At 34.3% G+C, this 16,986-nt stretch overlaps 3 non-coding genes across 3 annotated transcripts; all 3 read right to left on the bottom strand.

Annotated features, from left to right (window-relative positions):
- Positions 1-1,686: 1,686 nt before the first annotated feature.
- TRNAN-GUU (transfer RNA asparagine (anticodon GUU)) lies at positions 1,687-1,761 on the bottom strand. The gene has a single exon. It is a non-coding gene; the product is annotated as a tRNA-Asn (tRNA).
- Positions 1,762-2,349: 588 nt separating this feature from the next.
- TRNAN-GUU (transfer RNA asparagine (anticodon GUU)) lies at positions 2,350-2,425 on the bottom strand. The gene has a single exon. It is a non-coding gene; the product is annotated as a tRNA-Asn (tRNA).
- Positions 2,426-2,685: 260 nt separating this feature from the next.
- TRNAN-GUU (transfer RNA asparagine (anticodon GUU)) lies at positions 2,686-2,759 on the bottom strand. Its single transcript has one exon. It is a non-coding gene; the product is annotated as a tRNA-Asn (tRNA).
- Between the last annotated feature and the right edge of the window lie 14,227 nt (positions 2,760-16,986).

Genomic DNA, 16,986 nt, shown 5'->3' with positions numbered 1-16,986 from the left:
TACATGTTAACAATTTAGCCTAAGTATAGTTCATATCAGTATATTCTTATTGCATCCCAGGTGTCTCATTTTTTCTTATTTATTACATATGTATATATATGTTAAGGGTATATTCATTATTTGGTCTTTAATGACAATATGTTTTTCATCTAAATATATCATTCAAGAACAAATATATATATATATGCATATATATTCCCATTTTTCAACATGACTTGGCTTAACAGCCGCCATCCTGTCAAAATGTTTGTATCTTTACTTTTCAAGGCTTTTTCAAACATTTGAACACAATGTGTAATTGTATTTGTCACTCTCTCTTCAGCATTATTAAAAAAAAATGAGATGGCCCAAGATGGGTTTGAACCACCAACCTTTAGATGATATCATAATTGTCCTATTGATCATTATATCAAAGGCTAATCACATTGTAGAATCTCTTCTTATGAAAAATATTTAATTGATTTGACAACAAGTATTATTGAAATATATCATTCACAAAAAATGTCATTTTGATGGCCCCTTCTGGGCCTGTTCCTGAACAACCTTTTATTAAACTCGTTCACGCCATTCAATTGTTGCCTACGGAGGTTAGAAGGGTAAGTGTCATTGTTTTTCCAAATGTCAATTAGGTCATTTTACTAAATATATCATTACAAGAACAAAATGTATTAAGCCCCGGTGGGCTCGAACCACCAACCTTTCGGTTAACAGCCAAACACGCTAACAATTGTGCCACGGAGGCTTGGAAGATTTGTGCACCTTGTCAGCAATTACTTCATTTGGTCCTGAATGACAATGGTATTGGCTTCTAAATATTCATTCATTCAAGAACAAAATTATTTAAATTATAAATACCACTGTATAAAAGTATACCTTTCAAGTTAACAGCCGAACTACTTAACTAACCTATTGTGCCACGGAGGCTTTGAAGAATAAGTGTCATTATTTAGTCCTGAATGATAATAGTATTTCCTAAGTATATCATTCAAGAACAAAATAACTTGCACCCTTGTTTAATACATTTACCACCACAAAAATTCACTGAATGTAAACAATTGTGCCACGGCTTGGAAGTTCATATCAGTTATTCAAACATTTTGTCTCATTTTTTTTTTTATATATATGTATTCATTCATAGAACATAATGTATATGATATATATATATATACACCTATATTAGAATATATATATAATGTATATTCCCTGTCATTTAGAAGTGCAGGAAGGTCAACCTTTGGTCTAAATGACAATAGTATTTCTCTTCTTATATCATTCAAGAACAAAATTTACCCAATCATGGCTTTTCAAACATTTGAACAGATGTGGGGGCTTGAACCACATTATTAACCATTGCAGATTCCTGCCCCATAACAGTTTTGTTCCAAAAGTCTCCAGCCCTGCCTTGAAACACAAAATATCATAATTGTCCTATTATTTATATCTGGAGGCTAATCCAGCACAGTGTCTCTTCTTGGTCCTGAATGACTTAATATTTATCTAAATATATCATTCAAGAACAAAAAGTATTTTGATGGCGTTGGGTGGGCTTCAACCACCAACCTTTATTTAACAGCTCGTTCATCCATTAACCTAATGTGCCACGGAGGCTTATGGGTGAATTGTCATTATTTGGTCGTGAATTATAATAGTATTTATCTAAATATATCATTCAAGAACAAAATGTATTGCGCCCCGGGTGGGCTTGAACCACCAACCTTTCGGTTAACAGCCGAACGCGCTAACCTATTGTGCCACGGAGGCTTAGAAGGGTAAGTGTCATTATTTGGTCCTGAATGACAATAGTATTTCTCTAAATATATCATTCAAGAACAAAATGTATTGCATAACCCCAGGTGAAGCTTGAACCACCAACCCTTGTATTGAGAGTTAACAGCCAAAAGCTCTTGCTCCAATTGTGCCACGGAGGCTTGGATGATTCGCTTAAGTGTCATTATTTTGGTCCTGAATGACAATAGTATTTATCGTGTAAATATATCATTCAAGAACAAAATGTATTTAATCCCCCCGGTTGGGCTTGAACCACCAACCTTTACTGGGGTTAATAGCCCAAGACCATATATAACCTATTGTGCCAAGTATCTCATTTTTCTTAGAAGGGTATATATGTCATTATTTGGTCCTGAATTATAATAGTATTTCTCTAAGTATATCAATCAAGAACAAAATATATTGCATCCTGGTGGGCTTGAACCCTCCCAACCTTTTGGTTAACAGTCCGAACGTGATGCTAACCTGATTGTGCCAGGTGGAGGCTTGAAGAAGTGTCATTATTTATTCCTAAATGACAATAGTATTTCTCTAAATATATCATTCAAGAACAAAATGCATTGCATCTTCAGGTGGGCTTGAACCACCAACCTTTCGGTTAACAGCCGAACGCACTAACCTATTGTGCCACGGAGGCTTGGAAGGGTAAGTGTCATTATTTGGTCTTGAATGACAGTAGTATTTCTCTAAATATATCATTCATTCAAGAACAAAATGTATTGCATCCCCAGAATGTGGGCTTGAACCACCAACCTTTCGGTTAACTAGCCGAAAAGTTTACCCTCTGCAGAAACGATTTGTGCCATGGAGGCTTAGAAGGGTAAGTGTCATTATTTGGTCCTGAATGATAATAGTATTTCTCTAAATATATCATTCATTCAAGAACAAAATGTATTGCGCCCCCGGGTGGGCTTGAACCACCAACCTTTCGGTTAACAGCCGAACGCGCTAACCGATTGTGCCATGGAGGCTTAGAAGGGTAAGTGTCATTATTTGGTTCTGAATGACAACAATATATCTCCAAATATATCATTCAAGAACAAAATAGGCTATATTGTGTCACCGATTGGGCTTAAACCACCAACCTTTTGGTTAACAGCCAAATGCGCTAACTGATTGTTTCACAGTTGCTTAGAAGGGTAAGTGTCATCATTTAGTCCTGAATGATAATAGTGTTTCTCTAAGTATATCATTCAAGAACAAAATGTATTGCATCCCCAGGTGGGCTTGAACCACCAGCCTTTCGGTTAACAGTCAAATGTGCTGACCGATTGTGCCACAGAGGCTTAGAATGGGAAGTGTCATTATTTGGTCTTGAATGACAATAGTATTTAGTATTTCTGTATGTAAATAATTCAAGATCAAAATAGTATTTCTCTCTCCATATACAGTATATATCATTCAAGAATACAATGTAATGTGGCCTAGGTGAGCTCGAACCACCAACCTTTTGGTTAACAGCCAATCGCGCTAACTGAGTGTGCCATGGAGGCTTAGAAGGGATGGGGTCATTATTTGGTCCTGAGCGTTGATAGTGTTTCTCTCTATATATATATGTATATCATTCATGAACATAAATATATTTTGTTTTAGTGTCAAGGGCACTGTGGTTAATAAAATTACATTTTATCTGGTAAAATGTAACCAGTAGAAGTCTCTGTTGATTTCATTTTATACAGTATATATATAATATATACATAACTCATATATATATTATATATATATATATATATATATATATATATATATATTCCCATATATATATATAATATATATATATATATATATATATATATATATATATATATATATATATATATATTATATAATATATAATGGTGGCTGAATGAAGAAAACAAAGAAATATATGTATATATATATGTATATATATATATAATGTATGTATATAACATATATATATATATATATATATATATATATATATATATATATATATATATATATATATATATATTATAGATAAAATCTTCCTCCAGTCGGCGATTAAGAAGATTAAAGAGAAATTGTCAACTGGAGTGACAAACTAACGACTGACCTATGGACCTGTTATCAATACAACGCTTTTCTGTAACTCTTTCTCATTCATTATTTCAGAAGAGAGCTGACAGTTTGGTCTCTAAATTCTGGGGTTTTTATGGGCTAAATATTTATAAAAATATATATATATATATATATATATATATATATATATATATATATATATATATATATATATATATATATATATATATATATAATGTGTGTGTTTGAGATTTTGTATGTATTTTATGTAAGAAAATTTGTTAGTGAAATAATTATCTGCTACTAAAATAGTCCTTTCCTAATTTTAACATTTGTGGAACCTTCAAATTTTCATTCTTTTTATGTTGGGGTTATATGCAGTACTTATCCATAGATATTTACCAATAGGGAAACTAATACATTGTTCGGTTATAACAGGGACTACCCACACACATTTAGCGTTATTACGCTGTATTTTTTATATTTACGGTATTAATAATGGCTTATATTTTCATGACCGAAGAGAGATTGAAAAATTTCAGTATGTTTGTCGTCAGCGGAAGGGAATTTTTCTTGAAATTCCGTACTGCTGCTGTTTCTCTTTCCATTATCTGTGGGGAGGCATGGAAGACTGGGAATTCCTCTCTCTCTCTCTCTCTCTCTCTCTCTCTCTCTCTCTCTCTCTCTCTCTCTCTCTCTCTCTCTCTCTAGTCTTCTGATGATATAGGTACTGATGTGAAGCTAACTGTAATGTAGATTTATCCTCGTTCTCTCAAGTGTTAGTTTAGACTCTCCTTGATGATAAAGGTATAAACATAAATGTGATATTATATATAATATATAGGTAGATTTATATATTCTATATATAATTAGTGTTACCCTATATACTCTATTGTCAGGATATATATATAATATATATATATATATATATATATATATATATATATATATATATATAATTATATATATATATATATATATATATATATATATATATATATATATATATATATATAATGTGTGTGTGTGTGTGTGTGTGTGTGTAATATTTGACAAATATATATGCATATATACAAGTATTTATTATTATATAAATTTTTCAATATTAAGGATACCCGTAGCAGGATTGGTTTCAGATTCAGAGAAAAAGTTGTTTAAAGGGCGCTTATGTGTTCGTACTTCATCTAATAAAGCAGTCGTATTTATGTAAATAGTGCAAAATAAACAATATTCTAACCTGCATTGAGTTTATAGATTTTTAATCCAATTTTCATGGAAATATGACCCAGTCAGAATGATTCCTTTCATCTTAGTCAGAATCTTGAAAAAGACAGAGATGTATGAAACCGCAAAAAAGTAGTTTGTGCTTGCCATCATGTTTTATTAGAGGGAATAATTTAGGGAATAGTCCATGCTGAGTTCTCGTTACAAATGAATCACTATATTGAGCTCCGTCCTGGGTTGGCTTTAATTGGTGTTTGATTTTTTGGATCATGTTATTTTCGATAGCATTTACAGTGAAATAAAAGATATGTCTATTTTCTTCATTGTAAAAACGAGGAAGAGAAAACCGCTTGGAACCGCTGGGTTCTTAATAGGCGAGAAAAACAAGGACAAGATTACTAAAAAAAAACTTAAATTATACAAATCTGTATATTTGTGTTTCTGTCTTCATTATTTACATGCCTCGTTTTCGTTGTTTTTTGCCTATGATGACATCAGGTGATGTTGAAACTTTGAATTAAAAAGTTTATAAGGCTTGTACTGTAATTTTAAACTGATCTCCTGGTGAGATTCACTTATATGATTATATATTTTGATGTAAATGAAAAATACCTTTCCAGACAATTTTTCATTATTTATTTTCAGAAGATAGTATTTTTTGTTGAGCAAAAAATTAGGCAGTTGTTTGCCGAGCGATGTTGAAAGCGGATTTTTTTTTTTTTTTAATTGCTCTTAGTCATGTGAGGGTAGGAAGGGGACAGTGTGAGGCTTGCAGTCACGCTGGTTTGTAACTGAAAGTTTTCTTTTAATAGATGCACGCACTCAAACGGACCCTCACAATAAATAATAATAATAATAATAATAATAATAATAATAATAATAATAATAATAATAATACCTTCCATACAACGTAATATCTCCGATGGCTGCACCACCCTGTAAAACGGACCTTGACTACCTCAAGCAACATCCGTTTTACCTTGTGCATGAATAACCAGTTAAGAGGGACTAACGACCACAAACTAGCCTTTCTTACTGAAGGTCGCCTTGCTTTCGGAACGAGGTCGTTATGGGGCAAATGAATAATAATCTTATGGCTTGCCTCATAACTATCTGTTAAGAGTTGTTAGATCCGCAAGTTGTTGGTTGGAGTACACTCCTCTTGCCATTGTTTACGTAATCACAGTATTGTATATGGGCTTGGGTGTGTTGGTGGTGGTGGTGGTGCCAAGGTATCTCTCTCTCTCTCTCTCTCTCTCTCTCTCTCTCTCTCTCTCTCTCTCTCTCTTACTTGAATTTTTTTGGCTAACAAAATTCTGTTCAAGTAGGAAGATATTTTATCACTTTTTCCAAATTTTCTAAGCTGTCGTGTCCTTGGAAATAACAGCAGTACTTTGTGGTGATCAGAGCTCGCGCGGACAACTCAAAGATTGATTCTTCGAACGTTGTTCGAAAGAAGTTGTCAGTAACATAATTTGGCAGAAAGGAGAAAAGGAAGAGTGGATGTAATAGAACATGAGACATTGATTTTTCTTATTGTTCAGTCTTGTGTGATGTTTACGGTCTTCGAAGGCTCTTGTAATTTCTCATGAGTGTCCAATTGAAAAATCCACCGTTTACGTGGACTGAAACACATCCACATTTTATTGTGAACTGTTATGTTTATGGAATACAAGAACCGTTTTCATTGAACGATTTTCTTTGGTCTTTAAGACGGTTTCAAAAAGTTTTTTCTTTTTTTTTGTCGGAGAGGAAATATCGTCTCAGGCACAATTTTTCATCCTTCCTAAAATATTCTGGAAATGTAGGAATGCGTTTTGATAATGTTTTATATGTTGCATTGTCATTTTGAACTAATACAGATTAATGTGCAGACTTTGACAGAGTACAAAGTAGAATTGTCTGGTACATTTTGCTATACTTGCATTGCAGAATACACGGACGAAATTGCAATATGTTCAATATAATTATGATTCATGTATTAGATAAGACAGTTATTGAAAGTTATGAGCAATATGTGGTAGTACGCAGTACATACATTGAAAGTTATGAGCAATACGTGGTAGTACGTAATATATATTTTTTTGTTCGTGTCAAGTGTCCAAGTCAAGTGTCCAATAAATCAGCGTACCGTTTTTCCATTATATTTTCAATTAATTTGGATTAATTTGGACAAATTCTCCTGTTTCTAACACATATCGTGAATAGATATCTCATTGGCAAGTAAAGATGATGATTTACACACACACACACACACACACACACACACACACACACACAAGCATATATATATATATATATATATATATATATATATATATATATATATATATATATATATATATATATATGTATATGTGTGTGTGTATGTGTGTGTTAATATGTCTACACATACATGCATCGAGGACGGAAAGGTCTGGGCGTGTTTCGTTAAAATGCTTAGTAAAAACCCTTACTAGTACTACCGGTATTGACTTGAAACAGTTGGTTATATAACTATAGTAGGCCATGGGCCCGAGGTTGGGAAGGGTATTGAGCTAACAGCCACAGCATACGCGTACAAATTAAAATATCTTTTCAGCAGTTGACGAAACTAGGGCATGAACATCTGTGGAGTGAAGGCATAAAATTGTTAATATTCAGGCCGAGCTTTAACTCCACTCGTAAATCCGGCATTCGAATAAATTCATTTATTTATGTCATTACTGTTAATGCAGGGTCTACGAACTGGAGGTCACTGCCGCCTTCGCACTCTCACTGAACTAAAACATGCGTGCAAAATCCGTAGAGTTTTCAAAGATCGAGCCACTGTTCATGTTTTGAAACTAGCCTGACTCCATAAATATTATTTGTCCAGTGCTGAGCGTTGAACACATGGTCATTCTATTCTGCAGGAGTTCTCTTTGCAAGTTACTGTTATTTTGTGGTTATCCAGAAACTGGAATACATTCTTTGTTTGATTATGAATAATTCATTTACCATTACCTAAACCTGTCTGGGAAACTTTTTGAATTAAAATGTTCATTAGGCACAAGAAAGATCTCTGTATCGCCTTCTTTTCTGCTCTCGTACCTGAACTCTCTCTCTCTCTCTCTCTCTCTCTCTCTCTCTCTCTCTCTCTCTCTCTCTCTCTCTCTCTCTCTCCTCTGTCTTGAGTGACATTTTAGGAGAAAGCCAATCTTCTATTTATAAGTGAATTTCTTGCACTAGTTAGCTTTGTTTACCGAGTATTTGCTGAATGGTAATCCTGAACTGGACTTTTTTTCCGGAGAAAAGGTTTGATTGGCACTGTATAATTATTATTATTATTATTATTATTATTATTATTATTATTATTATTATTATGCCATGCCACTTCACAGTGCTTTGTTCTTAAAATCCTTTATTGTTTATATGTGATGTACAGTAATACAAAAGTCAGTGATGGAAGCCATACTTTCGATTTTGAGTAAGTTCTTGAAAGCTCCTTGCTGTATAATGTTTAACACAATTGGGGATTTTATTATTATTATTATTATTATTATTATTATTATTATTATTATTATTATTATTATTATTATTATTATTATTATTATTATTATTATTATTATTATTATGAGATTAACAATTTCGTTGAAAACAATGTGTAATAAAAATCCACAATTATACAGTAAATATATTGCTATGTAAAATAAACAGAGACTTTCGAACACTTGAACGGTGTTCCTCATCAGTGCTAACGTTAAAATGTAAAATCAGAGGGTAGTTTTCTTAGGAATAGCTTTTAAAAAATGGGGGCGGGGCGAGAAGTTAACAGCCCATCACGGAAGTGCTGGTTCGGGTGTTGTTATGCTATTCCAAATTCAAGAGGCAGTTGCGCCAACCTCCTTAATCTTCGAACTTGCGATGTTGCACCTGCCTGCGCTGCATAGGCGCCATAGTCGGAACCATCCACAGGGACGTCGGCTATCTGGAGAGAGAGGGGAAGAGGAAGCAGAGCATCAGGGTTCACACGGTCAACGCCCGTTTTGAAATTAAAAAGTTTTATATAGTGTTTGGCAATAAACCAGTTGATAAAAGGGTTTTCGTTTGTAAATGTCATGTTATCTTCAAAAGATATTTCCATGTTTATAGCAGCACCTTCAACTAATCTTCTCACTTGAGAATCGTCACTTTGAAAAATAGTTCGTGCATCATCCCAGTTAATTTATTTCTGTGGTCTAAATTAAAACTAGAGCTACCAAAGCGCTCCCCTGTGCATGAAGATCATAGGCCCTTCTATGTTCCCTTAATCTTACATCCAGTTCCCTACCACTTTCCCCGTAGTAACAATCATTGCAGTCACGGCAGGGAACCTTGTAAACACTGTTGTTTCTCTTAGTGCTATTATTATTCTTGGTAAGGGCTTTTGCCAAGGTGTTTTTATAGGTATAAACAATTTCTATATCATTTTAGTATTTTTTATTCATATAATAACCTACTTTTGAGACTTCTACGTCAAAGGGTAATGGTGCATGTTTCTTGTTATTCATTTCCTTATTAGCATGACCTCTATAAAACTTCCTTTTAGGCCGGCTGATGGCGTCAGTAAAAAAATGTTCCGGGTATTTTAAGGACATAAAGGTGTAAGGACTTAAAGGTGTCTAGAAATTCGGGGTCGCATATACGAAGTGCCCTTAAAACAAAGCCAATAACAACATTCCTTTTAACTTGTTGTGAGTGGTGGGAACAATAATGAATATAATTCTCTTTGTTAGTAGTTTTTCTGAAAACTGAAAATTTGAAGAGTTACTGTTTACATCCCTATGAATTAGAACATCTAAGAAAGAAATCTTGCCATTAACCTCTTTTTCAACTGTAAATTTTATAGAATCAACAACGTTGTTGGCAGTACTTAGTAAGCAGTCTAAAGCTGCGTCGTCGCCGTAAAAAATGATAAATATATCGTCTAAATATCTCACCCACAGAACAGCTTACAGGTTGGGTTACATCTCTTTAATATTTTTATTGCACATTATTATTATTATTATTATTATTATTATTATTATTATTATTATTATTATTATTATTATTATTATTATTATTATATGAAAAATGAACTAGTCCCTTTTTAACTCTGGTGCGTCAACCAACTCCCTCCCCCTTGTGATTCATATTGAAGTATAGACAAAACTATGGTCTTAGAGGCTATAGTCCCTCATATCGAACTGCTGCAAATTTCGTATGTTCGATTTGCGCAGGTAGTATGCCAAGCCAAGAGAGAGAGAGAGAAAGAGAGAGATAAATCAATCAAACTAAAAGAAGCAGGCAAGAAACCCGGGGGGGAAGAGAGAAAGAGAGGCAGGGATAAAAATCGAAAAGCTACAGGCCACGATTCAAATGGGAGAGAGAAGAATTAAGGCTAAAAGAGGCATACAGGGAATCATGGAGATGTACGAGATATAAAAGGTTAAAAAAAGACCCAGACACGCAAGGAATCGGATAAGAGGGAAAGAACGAAAGCACAGGAAGTCCTTCACATCCTTTCATATCCTTCGTCATACCAGAAGTCTTCCAGGAGCGGGCGCTTTGCGATTCCTCCCATAAGAGCTACGCTTTGGCACTTTGCCAGAATGCGCCGCCTCTTGTTTACATGGCGTCGAGGAGAGGAAAGAAATAAGAGAGGAAGTGACGAATATATGATGGGATACGGGATATTGGAAGAAGTTCGTATCATGGAAATTTCAATTGAATGTTGGAAGGGTTGGAGTGAAGGGTTATAGACAGTTATTGTTATTGATATTTTTTACTTGGGGTGTGCCCATATTCTCATTAAAAATGCCAGAAAAGCCAGTCACTTGTTGAACAAGCTTCCATAGATTGGATTCTCTGAATGAGAAACAGGAAAAAAGAATGGAAGTAAATAAGCGAGTAAAAGAATGTGTGTATATGGAAGCTGGATGAGATGAAAGAAAGCAAGATTAAAACTAAACAGATAAGCCCCTTGCGTAGTATTTGTGACATGGAAGAATTGAAAGTGAAGAAATGCGGAGATTTGTCGAGGTGCTATAAAAGTCAGCTTGGGCTAGTTTATGGATCATTGTTTTGAGATGGTTTGGTCATGTGGGAATAATGATGGAAAGTAAGCTAGAGAAAAGCGTAATCAAAAGAGTAAGGAGAGAAGAGGAGAAAAAAACTTAAAAAGCGCTAGGCAGATGGTGTGAACGAAGCACTAGAAAGAAAGAACACTACAGTCCAGAAGTGCAAGAGTGTATGGCTCACTTTCAACTATTCAGTGCAAAAGGCAGTGAAAAGGGGGAGCTGGAGTGGTTGAGCAGCACATTATAGACATGTCGAAAATAAATAAGATGAAGTACAAGGGCCTAAAGATGATACTGGTAGAAAATTCCAGTTGCACTAAGAAAAAATAGTTAAAGAGGCTGGACAGCAAGGTGAAAGCAAGGAAGTGGGAATGGAGGTCAGATAACAGGCAAGAAATTGGGTGCTGCTAGGTGCCGAAGGGACGCTGCAAACATCTTTTAGTAATGCCTACAGTGCACTGCATGAAGTCCACTGTGTGCAAGTTAATGATGAATGGCACTATGAGTGTGGTAAGGGTTTCGAGGCGCAGGTGATGAGCCGTCGGCGTAGTGCGTGAAGCGGCTGACAGTGTGGGCGTTCTGTGCACTTGGGGTTTAGCCACGATTCAGCAGCTAAGGAATACATGTCATGTGGCAGTGACCGTTGCGTTGTTTTCTATTGAAAGCCACCCCTCGTAGCACCAACTCGTATTTTGAATACCTGCTACAATAAGTGACAGGAAGAAAGAATTATCCAAGAACACCCTTATGTGCTTTATGTCATATGGTTTTGAGTTAATCATATCAGTGCTGAAAATACTCGATTTAAATGTAATCCTTTATTATAATAACACTAAAAAACATGTTTATAAGAAATTCTCCTGACCAGCATGGGAACATTGTTTATAAAATCCCATGTACGGATTGTAATTCATTTTATTTAGGCGAGATAACTTTTCAGGTGAAACTGGCCAAAAGAACAAGTGCTCTGTATGTACACCTCACTGAAAAGTCACGTAGGATTGAGTGGTCCCATTGTGGTATGATAACAAGATGTAAAGATATTGTTTCCGGACATCTCCTGGGATCCGTATTGATGCAACTTCAGATCAGTTTAACCCTAGATCTTATATACTCTTGACTTATATACTCTGGCCAAGATGTTCGAGGAATATGTAAAAGAGAAACTAAAATGTCTCGGTGATCTTTGTAACATCCTTCGTTTTATCCAAGTACATGATGTAATCCCAGACAGCTCTTCTCCACCTGAGGAAATAGTTCAGATATAGTGACATTTTTCGTGCATCAAAATGGTTATATACCCTGTTAATCTTTGTTATATGCGGAACCGAGTCGTCTTTGTAATTTTTTGCCTAATTGTATGTTGCTTTTGCTTGAAAAAGTCTTAGCGTAAAGGCAAGAGATCTTGCACTCCGGTGTTTCAATTTCATCCTGGCTATATATTTTTGTTTTTATATCGTCATGTGATTCCCGATATATATATATATATATATATATATATATATATATATATATATATATATATATATATATATATATATATATATATATATATATACATAATTTACTAGTTAGTGTTTGTAATAACCAAATACCTACTTAAGTTAAGAGGGCATTGTGGTAATTGCGAACTTGTAAAGACAAATGTAAATATCCAAAAAAGGTGTGAACAAAATGAGAAGCTGGGAAGGCAGTGTAAATGCGATATGTATATTATATTTTATTTATTTATATATATATATATATATATATATATATATATATATATATATATATATATATATATATATAAAAGTTTAAATATATATATATATATTAATGTATATTATATATATATATATATATATATATATATATATATATATATAATATATAGTATGTAATATATATATATATATATATATATATATATATGTATGTATATAAATATACATATAAATATTTATATATATGAATAAATATATATATTATATAGATATATATAAATATGTATATACTGTATATATATGTATGTATATATATATATATATATATATATATATATATATATATATATATATATATATATATATATATATATATATATATATATATATCTACATCTACACTACATGGCAAACTGAATAGCTTGTATCAGTTGCAAAATATATGATACTTTTATTACTGGTGAAATAATTTTATTACTGGCAAAACGGATTATTGTCAGCAGTACCAGGATAAGTTTTTTCAGTTGGAAGATATATATATTGTAATCATTTGGTGAAAAGAAATATTGTAACTATGTATTTTGATCAGTTAAAAATAAAGTTTTTGTAATTTTCAAAATATTTTTACTTGCAGAATTGTTTTTAGAAGTAAAGATATAGGTTTATTATTTTCAGAATACACTTCAGCCATTTGGGAAAATGTATTAATTGTAAAATACATTTTATAGAAAATTTTTCATCATAATCAAATATTTTTGTTATAGATGAAAATATATTTTGATTTTACAGGAAATATATTTTCAATTTGAATGAGATATGTATGTTTATTGTAAAATTACTCTATAACAATGTTTTTACCGTTTGTAAAACATGTTGTTCCTTTCTTTGCTGCCATTTTCAATCCTCATGAATAAAAATGAGATGCGGGGCCTTTAGTATGTTGCGTAAGGTGATGAGGGCGGTGACAAGGAACTGCTTTTGTCATCTGGGCGAGGTTAGTGTTAGACTTTTTTTTTATTTTCGTATCTCATAATGAGGTGGCTTGTTGTGCAAGCTAAATGACCATCAAGGGCTCTTAAATATGGATGTTTATAGTAATAATGAGAGAGCGTTATTCGTTCCCTCAAAGCGCCCCTTGTCAAAAGTCACATTTCCATCTCGCAATCTCTGTCGGTAATCACTTGTTGCCAGTCCCGAGGTCTTTAACCTTTGGTTGAATTTTCGTAAAAATGGACGTAAAAGTTAAGCTCAGTACTACTAACAAACAAACAGATTGTAACAAAATTCATATCCTCTTTTGTAAGGTAATAATGATGGATACTGTAAATGACTGTGAGAATTCTTTTAGCCTTATTATGTTCGATATGTTGTGAGTTTATGAGTTTATTTTTGAGTGGGGCAAAGCAAGCAAGCAATGATTGACGCTGACGCCTAGATTTACAGTCAAGTTCGCGTGGAAGAGAAAACACACCGACAGACAAATGGAGACATTCTTTGGAATAGCGAAATCCTGTTAACATGTTTGTAATCCCAAGCAAATAGTGGAGAAGCCTTCAGTGTCAACAAGTCTCTCTCTCTCTCTCTCTCTCTCTCTCTCTCTCTCTCTCTCTCTCTCTCTCTCTCTCTCTCTCTCTCTCTCTCTCTCTCTCTTGCTGAGCCATCTCTGTGTCACCGATCGATGAAACTTCTCAATACGGAAGAGTGGCAATTTCCTCAAAAAGAATTGACTTCAGTAAGAAACAAGTTACCTGCTAGTCACTATTTTATTTGTTGTAACTGCCTAGTCGATGATGGGTGGATGAAACACTCGTGTAAAAAACTGACGGCTTTATACACCTGCTGAAGAAAAGGCATTTTCCCATCTTAAGAACGTGTTGCCTTCAGGAAGTCGTGGCGTCACAAGAAAACTGGGTAGCAATTTTCACTTTGGAAGGATTAATTCCTCTTCCCCTTAGTAATGGAATGCACCAGAGAAAAAAGAACAATTATTTACGAACTCTAATGATGAATACCTGTTTGGAGCACCTAACTCCTTGAAGAAGCTTCATTATCTGTTCGTCGAATACCTTTTATGCATACCTCGTTGTTCACCCGTTTTTATTATTATTAGAGATCTCGAAGAGATTATTCGTTTTATGATTATTGTATGTTGTTTTACTCTTAGCAGCATTTCCCTTCCTCTTTTATTATTATTATTATTATTATTGTTGCTGTTATTATTATTATTATTATTATTATTATTATTATTATTATTATTATTATTATTATTATTATTATTATTATTAATTTTTTGGGGCGGTCTATCACAGTCATCCTATTGGAGTGGGTGGTTCTTATAGTGTGGGGTTCCGGGTTGCCTCCTGCCTCCTTAGGCGTCCATCACTTTTCTTACTATGCGCGCTGTTTCTAGTAGCACACTCTTCTGCATGAGTCCTGGAGCTACTTCGGCATCTAGTGTTTCCAGATTCCTTTACGGGGATCTGGGGATCATGCCTAGTGTTCCTGTGATTATGGGTACAATTTCCACTGGCATATCCCATATCCTTCTTATTTCGATTTTCAGGTCTTGATACTTATCAGTTTTTTCTCTTTCTTTCTCGTCTACTCTGGTGCCCCATGGTATTGCGACATCAGTGAGTGATACTCTCTTATTGATTTTGCAATCAGTGCCACGTCTGGTCTATTGGCACATATCACCCTATCTGTTCTGATACCATATTCCCAGAGGATCTTTGCCTGATTGTTTTCTGTCACTCCCTCAGGTTGGTGTTCGTACCACTTACTACTGCAAGCTAGCTGGTGTTTCTTGCGCAGGCTCCAGTGGAGGGCTTTAGCTGCTGAATCATCCCTCTTTTTGTACTGGTTCTGTGCAAGCTCCGGACATTATTATTATTATTATTCCCCCTCGATGTGGGAGTACTTTGACGTGGTGAGGGGGCTCTTGAACCTCAGGAATTTGTTCCTGGGTATGAGTCCAGGAGTCTCATATATAAATGTATATTTTTTGGATTAATTTTTGTGGAATTTTCCGCTTTTGCCAAAATTTATTGGACCTGATAAATAGGAAAAGATATAGCTGGGATTGGGTTTATATCCGAAGCTAAATAGTGGGACCTTTGGGAGGACCATCAGCTGCCCAATAATGTTCAGACCTTAGAGATATCAGATTGATATCTCAAAGGCAGAACTATTCTTTAGGGCTGGACCATGGATTTCAGGGGGCATCTGGTTCTAGGGATAGGACTCTCGGCATTCTATCAGGTTTTCCCATAACGTGATTAGGGTGGGGATGATTGTATTCTTGTAATATTCTCAGTCCTAGGAAGCGGGTTAGGCTTGCACTTGGGCCACAATCATGTAGTGCCATCCCCTGTGGGGTAGGGTAGGGACGCGGACATTTGGGAGTCAGTTCTCACTTGTGCCATTGGTGGAAGAATAAAACTCCATGAAAAGCTGATGACATCTTTTTTAAAGTTTTCAGGTTAATTTTGTTTCTCCCTCAAATCTTTATGATAAGTGACAATAAAAATTCGAGTGCCCCTGGACCCTTTGATGGTAGCGACTCGGCACAGTTGACAACAGCTGGAAGGTCCTCTGACAACCTTTCTTTAGAAAAATAAGAAAGAATCCTAATGTAATCACACTGGAACCTTATGCTCTAGTACAAAACAAATCCAAAAGAAGTAAATATCGTTTTGACCCAACCTTCATATGGGAGTGGAAAACTTATTAAAAGACACTCGGCGACAGAAATGTCGTTCAGATAAATAAAAATAAAGACGTGGCTTATAGAAGCCACAACAAAAAAACCAGTCTGAAGACTATTTGTCCATAAAAAGTATCGACAATGCGAATGTAGAAATAAAGAAGCATGACACTATGAACAGCATTTTCAGGAAGTACAATAGTACTTCCTGAAAATAATGACGAACCGGTTGATAAGAATATGCTGTTTGACTCTCTTAAAATGAGATACACCAAAGTCCAAGGTATATATAATACCAAGTAAACAGAATAATAAAGTATTAAGAATTGCAAAAATAAAATATGAGGGTCAAGATCTACCTCAAAAAATTAAAAAATTTGGGTCAAAATAGAGAACTAGGACTGAGAGACCTAATGTTCCAAAGCCACTACAATGTCAAAATTGTAGTAAATATGGACACACGAAGCAAAAACTGTCGAAA

This window comes from Macrobrachium rosenbergii, chromosome 48, assembly GCF_040412425.1.
Source record: "Macrobrachium rosenbergii isolate ZJJX-2024 chromosome 48, ASM4041242v1, whole genome shotgun sequence".
Taxonomy (NCBI): Eukaryota; Metazoa; Arthropoda; class Malacostraca; order Decapoda; family Palaemonidae; genus Macrobrachium; species Macrobrachium rosenbergii.
This window is presented reverse-complemented; position numbering and strand designations above follow the sequence as displayed.